Consider the following 15,717-nt stretch of genomic DNA (forward strand, 5'->3'; position numbering starts at 1 on the left):
AATTTATACTTGAAATCACGCTTGATAAGATAATTAATAATTTGATTTTAGGCTAAGATGATTTTAATTCAAGTGATCACCAATAAATTTTTGTGCATTAACAATCAACTAACGTAGAATAAATATGCTTAGGATTAATTTATTGAATGTATGTTGATCGGATAGCGCACATGAATATTATAAGAATAAAGTAGTGGCCTATTTAGGGCGGAGTCAAACTCTTTTAGGTTGGATTCGTACCATCATCTTCGAATATCCAGTCATGGTTCCGGACCACTATGGAGTTACCGAACTCTGTGATCGTGAATGGGGTGTAACCTTCACAGCTGTGAATGGTTTACAAGTTCCTAAAACTTGTTGGCGCCTTTTTTGCTCTAGCTTCTTTCCCTTTGGATGCCACCATGCTTAAGTGCATGATCACAGTGGGGCTCAAAGTTGAGTGTTTTAAATATTCCGTACAATTTTTTGGGGTTGAAGAAAGCTGTGGGGTTCGATCGTTGATGAAATTGTTTAGAATACCCTTGAAGAAGGTGAAAAATGCATCCTTTTTTATAGTTCGACGGGAACTCGTGATAATGGATGGTGGGTGTGGTGGTGGTTGTGGCGGTGGATAGTAACAGTCAACCTCCTCCATTGTAGAGCTGTAGAAGGTTGAAGAATTGATGTTGGTGAATTTACAATAATATCCCTAAATAGTTGATGGAAATGACATAATTACCTTGGAATAAATAAGTTTTTGTTAATGCTGGATATTAACTTGTATTTTCTCATTTTGGATAAAAACATTTTAGGAAAATTTAGGAATATGGTTAGACTTGGCAATCCTGAACCGACCCGAACGACTTGACCCGAATTACCCAACCCGCGACACGAAATTGATCCAAAATCATTTACCCGAAATGACCTGAACCCGAACTAACCCATCGTAAACCCACACCCGACCCGAAATGGAGTTGACCCGAATGAGACCTGATGCCCAAAATGACCCGACCCGAATGACCAGACCTGAAATTGACCCGAAACCCGAACTTGACCCGACCCGAAGTGACCTAATTCCTGAAGTGAATAGGGTGATTTGGTTAATTAATTAGTTTAGGGCTTCTTTCTTTCCTAATAAAGGTCTATTCTGATTAACAGAACTGATCTTAGGTGAACTGAACTTAACTTAACTTATTAGAGTCGAACTGAACTGAACTTATTGGAGCTGAGAGAAGGAAATTAAGATAAGAACTGAATTGAACTAAACTGAATTGAACTTATTGGAGCTGAACTGAATTGAAATGAATTGAAAATAAGTTCAAGAGAACAGGCCCTAAGTAATAAGTACTCATGTTTTCTTACTCTTTTTTTTTTCTTTTTTTTTTTTAACGATTTTACTCTATTTTTTTTTTACTATTATTTGTAAGTGAATTTATTTTTGTGAAGGTGACCCGACACAAACTTGGCCCTACCCGAACCAACTAGTCCCGAATTGACCTGACCTGAATTGACTTGACCCGAAATTTGGTCCTAAAAATTAACCCGAATCGAACTGACTCGACCCAAACTGACATGACCAGAACTGAACTTGACCCGAAGTGCTGACCTGAATTTGACCTGAAACCCGAATTGTAATCCCTTATTTTTGAAAATATATTTTAAATGAAATTATATTTTATTTGTAATATTTATTTGTATTTTTTCGGAATTTAATTTCAAAAGTTTCAATTAATATTTTGGGTCGAAAATTATCTTAGTACGATTATTATATGTAACTTCATTCTATAATTTATGCCCAAACTATCAAAACCAACCTCACTTTACTCATTTAATTAGCCCATTAATTTTATGAGGCCCAATCTTAGTACTAACCCTACACCACTCTCTCTCCTATAAATACCCCATACATCCCCAAAATTTTTCCCCACACAAAAAGGTTAGTAAATTCTCTTCTCTTTATTTTATTTCTTTATTTTTTTCCTTTATATTTCTTTTTCCTTTTTTCTTCTTTTCTTTTTCCTTTTTCTTTCTTTTCCTTTTCTTTCTTTCTTTTCTTTTTCACGTGAGCATAGTTCACTGCTTCCCAAGCTGCCACCCAAGCTGCCGCCTGCTGCCCACCACTGCCGGTCGCCGCCCACCTCCCCCAGCGACCCACCAAGCGGTCCAGCCATGGCCCACCGTGGCTGCCCTCCTTTCCTCCTCCTTTGTTTCATAATATTTGCTTAATGTTTATTTAATTATTTTGGGTTTTGATTTTATAGTATAAATTTTATATTTTTAGTATCAAAATCATGTTTTTGATAGTTTAAAGTTATAATTTCAGATTATAATTGTTATTATAATTTTCAGATTTTATAATTATAAAACCTAGGGTTTTAATTTATTGAAATTAGGATTTTAGGGTTCTAATGACTAATTTATTTGGGGCTTTTGTTCCTAGTCAATTTCTAACGATTAATTAAGCATAAAAACATGTTTTTGATGAAGTTTTAAGGACTTTTAATCTAATTTATATTGCTGGAATTTTGGTTAAGTACTAATTTATTGTTGTTGGTTGTTTTCTAGGAAGTGATTTTCTCTAGGAGACTTTTAAGTGATTAAAAGTGGCACAAAGGATTGTTTACACGAGGTACGTACATGTCTACTTTGTTGTAAGTAGTATCATGTTTAGGTACCAAAGAAAAGAACTTACTTTCATGATTAGTGAACACTTGTATGGAAATTGTTTGGTTATACATTGAATTAATTTATGTGCTTATGTTTATGAGACATGTTTTGGTGAATTGATTGTGTTTGTATGGAATTATGGATACAAGCATGCTGAATTATATTGGATTAGTTGTTTGTATGGAATGTTGATACAAACATGTTTTTATTGGATTGGTTTGTTAACCACATTTGGATTATTAAAGGATTGGAGTTCAATGATTTAAGTGGAATAAATTTATTAATTATTCCACAAGGTTATTATTTATATATTTATTACTCAATCATAACTTATTGGTATGTTGAGTAAAGGTGGATTAAGCCGAAATGGCTAGGTGAGTTGACTATGTTCAATAACTTTGGATAATTTGGAAGTTTAATGGAATTAAAGGTCAATATGTGATGTGATCACCATTGTCCTAAATAAGACTAAAAGTGAATTGATGTATGATTGTTATGTATGGTCTTCTTGAATGAGTCCGTTATTAATTAAAATTGTGATCACGTAAAGTGAAACATGGATGAGCTATAAAACTCTAGAAAGCGTGCACTTCTAGAGTATTGACAATTATGGGTTGGGATACACGGTGGTAGCCCGTGGCTTTTTGAGGCTTGTTTGATCAACATGTCCTCTTTTCTTTTGGAATTTACAGTTTATTTTATAATGAAAGTTAAATGGGATCCTAGACTAACTTTGTGAGAATGGAGTCGCGCCCATTCTTACATCGAGCTAAACTTTTATTTTAAATGGTCATTTGGGACCAAAATGATTTGGTGGATTGGACAACCTCGTCTATTGCTTACTCCAAATATAGAGTCAAGTGTTTGGAATTAATTAGTAAGTATGTTGAGTCAATTGAATTGTCTAAGTGTGGAGTCTTGATTAATGAATTCGTGTTGTATCTTTATTTGCTTTAATTAGTTGAGCATGCTAGGTTTTGTGCATTGTAGCTTGTATGTACTCAGCTTTGCTGATTGCGTGCTTCTGTGTGTGTTTTCTTTTGGTCATGGCCTTCGCCTTTTAATGACCCTGTGATGATCCAATAATTACACTTGTATTATTGGGGAGCAATATTGCACAGGTTAGCTTGATGATGTGAAGTTCGGGATTTGACAATCGCATTGTCAAGGGATGGTGTGATTGAGCGTATTCGTTATTTGTGTCGAACTTATTTATGCTTTGCTATTTCGTTGTTTTGGGATTGTGAATATTAGTTTGGTTTTAATAAGGGCCTTATATGGTTCCAATTTGTAAGCTTTGACTTATTCGTTTTCTAAAATATATTATTTTAAAGACTTATGATTTTCCGCTGCGATACTTTGATAAAGCCTTAACGTTTTAACACGTGGCGGTAACATGTCAATGGTTCTGTTCTATTTTATTTAAATTAAGTGGTTTGGAAAAGGGAGAATTATTGGGGTGTTACACGAATTGACCCATCCCGACTCGAACTCGAATATTTGCTGACCTGAATTTGATCCGGCCCGAATTGACTTGACCCGAACCTGACCCGAACAACCCGTTTGCCAAGTCTAAATGTGGTCAAGGCTTTAGGAAACTTCACGAAAATTTTCAACTATTAACCGATCTCATAAATCAAAACGTGAAAGGTACTGTAATATTTCAAGCATTATGACCCCAAACTTGAACCCCACTGTGATCATACACTAAAGTACGGTGGCGTTCCAAAGGGAAAGAAAAGAGAGCAAAAGAGTCGCCAACAAGTTTTAGGAACTTGTAAACCCAAAAGACAATCCAAAAGGACCATCAACTCCATAAGGTCTTGAACCAAATAGGGTTCGGGGATGAGGGTACGAATCCAATCTACAAAAGAAAGGACCCACCCTATAAAATAGGCCTCTACTTTGTTCTGCTCGTATTCATGTGCGCTTTTCGAATAACATACAAACATTATATTAAACCTAACCTGTTTAATCTATGTTGGTTGAATATTAATGCACAAATAAAACTATTATTGGCGATCACTTGAATTAAAATCACATTAGCCTAAACCAAATTAATAATTATCTTATTAAGCGTGATTTCAAGTACAAATTCCCTTTAACATGCATAAAAGGTGTGATCAAGAAATAAAATAAAATATATCAAGCAACATAATAATAAGCATAATGTAGTCATAATCATGATAAGGCATAATAAAGCTTAAATATAATAGCAAGATCCTAGGCATGATACTAACAAGATTAATAACAAATCCTAGCATGTCACTAAGCAATAAAGACCAAAGCTTTAAACCTAACACGGTACTAACATGATAACATGATGGTAGAAATAAGTAAAGGCATCCAAAACATGACACTAGAAAGCATAAAATAACATCCTAACATGATACTAGGAATATTAAATACATCCTAACATGATACTAGGAATATTAAACAATAATAAACATGCTTTCTACATTGTGAAAGAAATAGAGAGTAAGCTAATCTACTTACTTTGAAGCCTCGTACCTCTTTCTAATAACAAAATACACAAGTTAGTAAACTTCAATGAAAATAATAAATCAAAGAACTAAATTAAATAAATTGAAAGAAAGAGTTATAAAGTTTAGACTGGATTTGGGACCAAACCCTTAGAAAATATTAAACCTTGCACGTCTAGGGCGAAGGCAACTTTGAACTTGGCTAAGTGACTCTAAGTCTTGTGAATGCGGAATATTGTATTTGTAAAAGGTTGGTTTAGAAAGAGAGAGAGAGAAAATAAGAATTAAGTAATTCTTGATGAGAGTTGATGAATAAAAACGGAGGTTTGAGACCCTATTTATAAGAAAATAATCCGGAAAAGTATGGAATTTGATAAGGAATAAAACTACACACTGTCGCCAGGAACTCACTCTGTCGCGACACGACAGGGTCTGTCGTGAGGCAACAAGGTCTGTCGCAAGGCGACAGCCTTGTCGTTTGGCGACAGCCTGACTTAGACGCGCTTTTCCACGCGGAATCCGATCTTTAATCAACTTGATCTACAGAATCCGTACAGAAGATAAAAACGTATTTTCAAAGATAATAAAAAATAATAATAATAATAATAATATTTTATTCCAAATAAAAGTCCACTTTAAAATAAATAATTATTAAATCTAATAATATTAGAATTAAAAGGAACCTTCTAGAAAGTTATAATTAATCCTAATAATTTTAGGAATAATAATTAACATTGGGCCCTCTTCTAGATCATTGGGCCGTATGTAAATAATTAACCGGGCCCAGTTTAGTATTTTGGCCATAACTTCCTCAATATTCATCGGAATTGGGCTTATAATATATTGTTGGAAAGGTCTCTTTGAGCCCCATCCAACTAAACTATTATTGGACCTTAATTATGGACCAAGCTAAACTGGTTTGGCTATTTTTAAATAAATAGAGTTATTTTCGAAAACAGAGAGAAGAGAATTTAAAATAAAACTAAACCACAACACTTGACTTTTCCACACTTTCACCTGATTCGATTATGGTTCGACGTGAAAGGCATTCATCACTGGGTTTGGTTTTGGGGAGACACAAATGGGTGTCTATAGAAGCCCCCACTTTGACTGAGTTTGGAGAAACGAATGTTTCGAAAACAAAAGTCAAAGTATCGATAGGGACGGAGAGTGATTCAGAACGTTCTGCAATCCCAAATCATTCTTATAACGCCGATACCTGCAAACTAATCATTAGTTAAAACAGATAAAAGAGTTAAGAAACGCGTATCTTGCACCGTTGAGCACACGTCTCTGAAAGTAACCATTTTGTCGCTTTTCGTTTTGACGACCTCCACAGTATCTCGTGAACGCCATCATTGAAGGTAACCGTACGTCGTCATCCTCAATACTCTTGGTGACAATCCTCCACAGTATTTCGGGAACATCGTCAAAAATAACTGTATGTCGTCATCTTCAGGGTTGTGGCCGTACGTCGCCACGGCAGTGCATCGCCACTATAGACAATCTCTTCGTTACCTTGAGGGACCGTCGAAGGTGACCTTATTTCGCCATCTTCAAAATTTGTGACATTACCTCGCCACGACAGTATTTCGCCACTAGACAATTGATAAGTGACTTTTATGTCACTTTTAGGGTGTTTATTGAGTCGTATTCCGACTTATTTTCCAATAATTTCACCATTTTTATCCTTTATTTCTATTATTTTATTATTCTCGTCTTTTATCCAATAATTTGATGAGTGACATTTTATGTCACTCCTAGGATAGTGTTTATGCCTTGTTTTAGCTTGTCTTATGGTGTTTTGGAGTTGTTTTGTTCAAATAATGCATGCATACATGTCTCGATGTGTTTTAAATGAAATCGGGTATATTCTTGAATGCTTGCCTTCGTTGCGTGTTTGCACCGTTCCCTATACCTTATTGCTTCCCTCGGTGTTTGTGCTTAGGTATTTGAAGTCTTGGATTGCAAAGAAGAAGCCAAGGAAGCATGAGAGAAGAATCGAAGAAAGCAAGGTGCAAGGGTGCGCATAATGTGCGGGCGCGCAGCCCTGTGAGAACCCGCGCAAACTGGCGAAATTGCAGAATCGAGGCAGAAAGTTTTGCGCGGCCTGTGCGCAACATGTGCGCGGGCGCACACCCACACCGCGCGGGCGCGCAACTAAAGTGCGCGGGCGCGCAGCCAGCAACACGGGCGCACACACCCAAGCACAAGCCGCGCAACCTACAAATGCGCGGGCGCGCAGGCCGCTGCGAGGGAGCGCAGGCCGCTGCGAGGGCGCACAGACCGCTGCGAGGGCACACGCGCGGGCGCACAGCGGGTCCTGTTCTGCGTTTTTGCGCGATTCTTTATATATTCACGGCCCTATGGCCTAAGCCAAGCCACGAGCCAAGCCCGAGCCCGGCCCGAGCCCAGCCCGCACCAGCTGCTGCTGTGGCGCGGTGCGGCTTCTGCCGTGCCTAGCCGCGGCTGGCCGTGACTGCTAGCACGGTGCGCTAGCTCGCACCAGCCAGCCATGGCTCGGCTTGTTGCTTGCTAGCCACCTTTGGTAGGACATCTTGCCCCTAGCATTCGGATGCTCGGGGCACTCCGATGCTACGGGTATTTTTGGGAATATGGTCGATTTATTATTATTTTGCGCGTCTCGTCTTTTATCATTTTGACTCGACTTCCGACGATCGATTTCGACGCTCTAAGCTCGAATTACCGACGTCTAAATATTTAACACTCAGGCGACGAATTAATTTCTTCCGAATTAATTCGTCGAGTTGGTTCGCATATATTTGCTTGGGTGTGACCCGAAGGGTTCAGTCAAGATTAAGCTGTAATATTAATTATATTAATATTACTGATCGGAAGCGGCCTCCACCCAGGCATTCCGATCACTTGACCTTACTGAATATATTAGCTTTCTAATAATTCTGAACCCGCTATCAGAATTATACACTTGTTCGAAGGACACCATTCCTTTCAATCTCCCACTTGTCTTTCCGGACAAGTGTGCATTTAGTGTATAGCCCTTATCCTATGTCTCTTCATGTCTCTTCATGAACTACAGAGTAAGATTACTAGTCATCTCTGTTACGTCCAGAAGTATTTCTCGAAATCTGAGTTTGACTGTCAATAAGCAGATGATTTCTAAAATCCATCTGAGCACAGCCATGCATTTTTCACAGTCTCGCTCTTTGAGAGGCCTTGTAAACAACAAGACATGTTCCCTATTGTTAGTAGGGGGACATTTCCAGTCTTGTAATGTAGCTTCAGTTACTAAGAGGACTCACCCGCCTGATATCTGTCTTTATAATCCCCAATTACGGCAGACGTTTGGCGGATACCAAAGGGGACCAGTACTCAAACAAGAGATCTCCCACTACTCATGGTCAAAGGAAAAGAGTTCCGATAGTAATAATGAGAAAATACTTATGACGATTTTTAAATCTCTTAAAGTATCCTCATAGGTCGATCCAGTATGGTTCTAAACCAATACCTGTGAAAATGATTTGTACCCTCATAGCACAAGAAATGATGCTACAAATCATACTACACACTAATCTCTGATGGTCATCATTCGTCCATAAAATATGACCTTGATTAGGGATAATTTTCGATTAAAATATTCAATGTTCACTTAATAGGTGTTTCTTTCCAAGCCATTGACTTGATACCCTATTTTGAATATTTATTAAAATCGAATGGACTCATTATTTAATTCTAAACCACAATTAAATAGAGACGGAGTGATTTAAATTAAATGAAAATTTTAATTACTCCAAAAACTGAATGGTTCATCATGGTGCTTTACATCAACATTGTTCAAAATTTGATTAAAACACTATAAAATGGAATTCAAAGCCAGTTCGCAACATGCTTGATTCCCATTGCCTCAATGTGTTTGTTGTGCTTCACTTGAGACAGAGGTTTAGTTAGTGGATCGGCTACATTGTCATCCGTTCCAACTTTGCAAATTCTGATTTCACCTTCTGACTTCCATTCCCGAATCATATGAAATCGCCTCTGGACATGTTTGACCTTCTGATGTTCTCGTGGCTCTCAAGCCTAAGCAATAGCTCCATTGTTGTCACAATAGAGGTCTATCGGACCCTTGATCGAGGGTACAACACCAAGTTCATCAATGAACTTGCGAATCCAAACTGCCTCCTTGGCTGCCTCAGATGCTGCCAAGTACTCAGCTTCAGTTGTAGAATCAGCGATTGTTCTTTGCTTTGCACTCTTCCAACTAAACGCTCCTCCATTGAGACAGAATATGTATCCTGATTGTGACTTGAAGTCGTCTCTGTCTGTCTGGAAGCTTGCGTCGGTATATCCCTTAACAACCAATTCATCTTTACCACCATAGACCAGGAATTTATCCTTGTTCCTTTTCAGGTACTTCAGAATATTCTTGGCCGCAGTCCAATGCGCCTCTCCTGGGTCTGATTGGTATCGGCTCGTAGCACTCAAGGCATACGATACATCTGGCCTAGTACATATCATGGCATACATGATCGATCCGATAAGCGAAGCATACGGAATTTGACTCATCCTTTCTCGCTCATCAGGTGTCTTTGGACACTGCTTCTTGCTTAAGGTTATGCCATGTGACATGGGTAGGTGCCCTTTCTTGGCTCCTTCCATTTGGAATCGAGCCAGTACCTTATCGATGTAAGTACTCTGACTCATTCCAATCATCCTTTTTGATCTATCCCTATAGATCTTGATGCCTAATATGTACTGAGCCTCTCCCAAGTCTTTCATTGAAAAACATTTCCTTAGCCAAGCCTTTACAGACTCTAGCAGTGGAACGCTATTTCCAATGAGCAAAATGTCATCGACATATAAGACTAGTAAGGCGATGTCACTCCCACTGACCTTCTTGTAGACACAAGACTCATCTGGATTCTTGATAAAACCAAACTTACTGATGGCTTCATCAAATCGCAGATTCCAATTTCTGCTTGCTTTCTTTAATCCATAAATGGACTTCTTAAGCTTGCATACCTTCTTAGGATTATTCTGGTCGACAAAACCTTCAGGCTGTGTCATATACACAATTTCTTCCAAAATCCCATTGAGGAAGGCGGTTTTGACGTCCATCTGCCATATTTCATAATTGTAATATGCAGCAATCGCTAGAAGAATTCGAACGGACTTAAGCATAGCAACTGGAGAAAAGGTTTCATCATAATCAACGCCGTGAATTTGCCTGTAACCTTTTGCTACCAGTCTTGCTTTGTAAATAAATACATTTCCATCTTTGTCGGTTTTCATCTTGAAAATCCATTTACATCCGATAGGTGTGTAACCTGCGGGTAAATCAACCAAGTCCCATACTTGATTTTCAAACATGGAGTCCATTTCGGATTCCATGGCCTCTTGCCATTTTGCAGAGTCGGGGCTCGTCATAGCTTGCTTGTAGGTTGCCGGCTCATCTCCACCCACTACTAGGATGTCCTGATCTTCGGTTAATACAACACCGAGATATCTGTCAGGTTGAGATCTTGGCCGAGTCGACCTACGTAGGGTAATGGACTAAGCATTTGCATTGTCAGTTTGACTTTGCATATTTTGATTTTGACCAAGGTCAACAGCTGCTTGGTAAGCACTTTGATTGTCAACTTGTCCTTGTTGCTCGTCCTCTCGAACTTCATCGAGTTCGATTTTCCTCCCACTTGTCATTTTGGAGAGTTGCTCCTTCTCCAAAAAGACGCCATCACGAGCAACAAACACTTTGTTCTCGGATTTGTTGTAGAAGTAATACCCTTTGGTTTCTTTTGGATAACCCATAAAGTAAACCTTATCAGATTTTGGATGAAGTTTGTCAGAAATGAGTTTCTTGACATATGCTTCGCATCCCCAAATCTTGAGAAAAGACAACCTTGGCGGTTTATTAGTCCATAATTCATATGGAGTCTTTTCCACTGCTTTTGACGGAGCACGATTCAGTGTGAGTGCCGCAGTTAAAAGTGCATGTCCCTAGAAAGAGATTGGAAGTTCACTAAGACCCATAGTCGATTGGACCATGTCTAACAGGGTTCGATTCCTCCTTTCAGATACTCCATTCCACTGAGGAGTTCCCAGAGGTGTCAACTCTGAAAGTATTCCATGTTCTTTCAGATGGTCATCAAACTCTTGGCTCAAATATTCGCTACCTCGATCCGATCGAAGTGCTTTGATTTTCTTACCGTGTTGGTTTTCAACTTCTTTCTGAAATTCTTTGAATTTATCAAACGATTCAGATTTGTGCGACATTAGATAGACATAACCATATCTACTAAAGTCGTCCGTGAAGGTTATGAAATACCGATAACCACTTCTTGCAGGTGTACTCATTGGTCCACATACATCGGTGTGTATAAGTCCCAACAAGTCACCGACCCTTTCTCCTAACTTGGAGAATGGTTGCTTTATCATCTTGCCTAATAAACATCCTTCGCAATTCTCAAAGGATTCTAAATCAAATGAGTCAAGAATAGCTTCTTGTAGAAGTTTCTTGATGCGTTTGATGTTAATGTGGCCAAGGCGACAATGCCACAAGTAAGTTTGACTAGACTGTGTAGTCTTAGCTTTCTTTGCAGGATTATTAACGTTATAAATTTCTTTGTCTAGAGATAACACATAAAGACCATTTTCTGAATGTGCCGTACCATATAAAACATTATCGAGATAAAATGAACATGTTTGGTCTTTAACTCGAAATTCAAAACCTTTGGCGTCCAACGCCGAAATTGAAATGATGTTTTTGGTAATGTAGGGAACACAATAAACATTGTCAAGTTCCAAAACTAGCCCCGTGGGCAAAGACAAACTAAGAGATCCTACAGAAATAGCACCAATCCTTGCTCCATTTCCTACCCGGAGCTCGATCTCTCCCTTCGCTGGCCTCCTAGTGTTCCTTAGTACCTGTGAATTGGAACAAAGGTGTGAGCCACATCCGGTATCTAATACCCATGAAGCCGAGCTAGTGAAGTTAAAGTCTATAACGTAAATACCTGATGTAGAAGCAACGGTTCCGTTCTTCTTATCTTCCTTGAATTTGAGGCAGTCTCTCTTCCAATGTCCCTTCTTCTTGCAATAGAAGCATTCGGAATCAGACTTAGAAGATGCTACCTTTTTCTCCTTGCTGTCTTTGGTAGCTTTCGGCTTAGGCGGAAAGTTCTTCTTCCCTTTCCCCTTGAAGCCCTTCTTCTTTTTTCCCGCCCTTTTGAACGGCTTACCCTTCTTAATCATGAGCATATCATGCTTTCACTCATCCTTGAGCGTCTGCTCAGCTTGCTTCAACATCCCATGAAGCTCGGTGAGGGTTTTCTCCATGCTATGCATGTTGTAGTTCATCTTGAACTGGTCATAGCCTTTGTGAAGGGAATGGAGAATGATGTCAATAGCCATTTCGGTTGAATACCCCGCATCAAGCCTTCCCATGTTCTCAAATAATCCGATCATTTTGAGCGCATGTGGGCTGACTGGCTCTTCTTTCTTGAGCTTAGTCTCAAGGATCTGCCTGTGGGTTTCAAACCTTTCAGTTCGAGCCTGTTCTTGAAACATATTCTGTAACTCAGAAATGATCTCATAGGCCGATTCCTTCTCAAAGAAGGTTTTCTGAAGTTCAGGAGACATAGTGGCTAGCATTACGCACTTGACATCCCGATCGGCCACTTGCCATCGGTTAAGGGCCGCTTGAGTTACCTCCTCATTGGGAGCCTCGGGCATTTCCTCATCAAGGACATACTCTTTCTGTTCTTGCATAAGAACGATGCGCAAATTCCTTTGCCAATCAAGGAAATTGGTACCACTCAACTTCTCCTTGTCGAGAATTGAGCGTAATGAAAACTGGTTGTTTGAGGTTGAAGACATGATTCTACAATTGAAAGAATTTTAATGAAAAACCATTCAAAAATACTTAAATAAGATTGAATTTTATTCATGCAAATTTTCAATACTTATTTAACGTCTTATTTACACATAAAAATTGTCCCTATTTTGTGAAAATAAGGCGATTCCAAGATCCGAAGAAACAAAGAGTGGTTAAGCATGCTTTGGCTTGTCTTAAACACTCAATCTTCTAGGGTAAGCATTGCCTTGCTAATGGCTCTAAGCCACTCTTGGTTAGACAATCGTCGCATCTAATGCATCTTTGACGATGTATCTCTTTTGCCACGGTATGTGAGGACTCCTCACTCATACCGATGAGTTAAACCAAAACCAACGTGCACACCCGGTGTGCCTTATGCCCCTTAGAGAAGTGATGGCACCTCGCTTTGGCGTAGCCTACCATCACCATCGTCCGGTTAGTAAGTGTTGTTTTGGAAAGGCAAGTTTTACTCAATATTATTAGGGACCTAGGATTTCTATGTTGGTTGATTTAAGTGAACTTAACTAATCATCGCAACATCAAGAAAACCTTAACATGCATCTAACGAATAATTCACACACATATATATAAGCATAAAATATAAAGCGAAATTATAGATGCATATTGGCAACTAGCATGACCCCTTGAAATCTTCATATCTTCAAAAGGTCTTCATTTGCAATTCAAGGCTTTTTCTTCCAAGATACGCCGTCTTCAAGACTTAACCAAACTATGCAAAAACTAGTGTCTACAACTAGGAATAATCTAAATATTAAAGTACAAAAATACTTAACGGTGCGTAGACCGTATTTAGATTTACAAAAATACATAACGACACGTAGTCCGTATTTTCTATTCTAGTCGGGTCCCACTAGTTGCCATTTCATAAAACCTGTGAGCACTAGTAGAAAAAACAAAATGGCAAGCGGTTCAAACCCCCAAATTGCAAGCGGTTTTGAACCGCTTGCTCTTAGGGGGCTTGCCATTGTCCATTGAAATGGCAAGCGGTTCTGAACCGCTTGCCATTTGAAGAGAATGGGCAGCGGTTTTGGCGCCAAACCGCTGCCCATTAGGGGTATAAAAAATAATTTTTTTTTTTTTTTTTGCTTTATCTTACTAATATTGATACACGATCAAAATACATGTACAAAAATTAATATTTTCATTCATTAATTGTTGTAATATTACATTTTCATAAAAAATAACATATTAAAAAAATTGATACTAGTCATAAAATCAGCCAAAAAAAAAATAAATCAGCCTTCACAGCAGCACGCACTGCCACCACCGCCACCACACGACGCCACCAGCCCACTACTGCAACCGACCCACTCGAACACGCACCACTAGCCTTCAACCCTCAGCCACGCGCACCACCCTTTCGATCTGAAACTTAAAAAAAAAGCACAAAATAAAATAAATTAAATCTAGATCTGTGGGTAGATGCATATTCCAGCCAACAATTATAAAAAATTAAAAAAATAACTAGATCAAAGAATACAAAATGCAAGAAATTTAATTAGAAATAAACAACAATAATTTCATATCTTAACTTAAACACAACAAAAGTTTTGCAAAATTAGGATGAATTAGATCTAAACTTCAAAAACTCGAAAATTAGCTAAAAATTCAACGAAATACCCGGAAATTAAAGCGAGACAGACCTGAGAAGCAGCAATCTGAACCCTAACGCCGAGCTGGAAGATCTGAACTCACACGCACACGCACAAAATTAATATTGGAACCCAGAAAATCAAACTCCACAAATTAAAATCGAAACCCACAAAATCGAAATCGAAACCCACAAATCGAAATCGGAATCCCCAAAATTAATATTGAAACCCACAATTAAAATTAAAATTAAAATCGAAACCCAAAAATCCGAACCCAAACCCACGATATTGAACTCCAAATCTGCGTAATCGAGCTCAAAACCTTGTTGTTGTTGTATGGAAAAAAAAATGGAGTATGGTGTATGAACAAAGAAGAAGCGTGAAATAAATTAAGAGTGAGAAATGGACAAGAGGCGTGAGCAATGGAGGGGAGAGGGGAGAGGGGAGAGGAGAGAGAAGAGAGAGAATGTGCGTGAGAGGAGAGGCGTGAGAAATGAGGCTGAGTGGAGAGAGCTCGTGAGAAATGAATGGGCCCGTATTTAGTTTTAGGGTTTTTTAAGGAATGGCAAGCGGTTTTGGGTTGAACCGCTTGGCATTTGGGTAACTGGCAAGCGGTTTTGGGTCGAACCGCTTGCCATTTGGGTAAATGGCAAGCGGTTCGACCCAAAACCGCTTGCCATTTCATATATGAGGTTATTTTTTTTTTGGTGGGTTTTTCGAAGCGGATTTTAAAAACCGCTTGCCATTTGGGGCTTCCCATTTAGTTTATTCTACTAGTGGAGAGAGAGAATATATATATATATTCCATTCATCCATTCACTATTTGTGAATGGCCCATGCAATTTACAAAATTAAAAAAAAGTAAAATGCATTAAACAACGCGCGCACTAGTAACTAATCTAGGTGGTTAATCCGATTAACACGCCTAATTAAAACTAGTCAAAGTTGTTTAACCGATTATATAATTTACGTCATTAATAATTGAAGCTCCCACTAAATTCCGCATTTCCTTAATTAATCTAATTAATTAAGTCGGTAGCACCCAAACTTGTCAAAATGAAATTTTGCCAATGCCGCTCAAAACCGAGGCCTAGCCTCCCAAAATTTTAATTAAAATAAACAAAAT

Source organism: Chenopodium album, chromosome 25, assembly GCF_948465745.1.
Source record: "Chenopodium album chromosome 25, dcCheAlbu1.1, whole genome shotgun sequence".
Taxonomy (NCBI): domain Eukaryota; kingdom Viridiplantae; phylum Streptophyta; class Magnoliopsida; order Caryophyllales; family Amaranthaceae; genus Chenopodium; species Chenopodium album.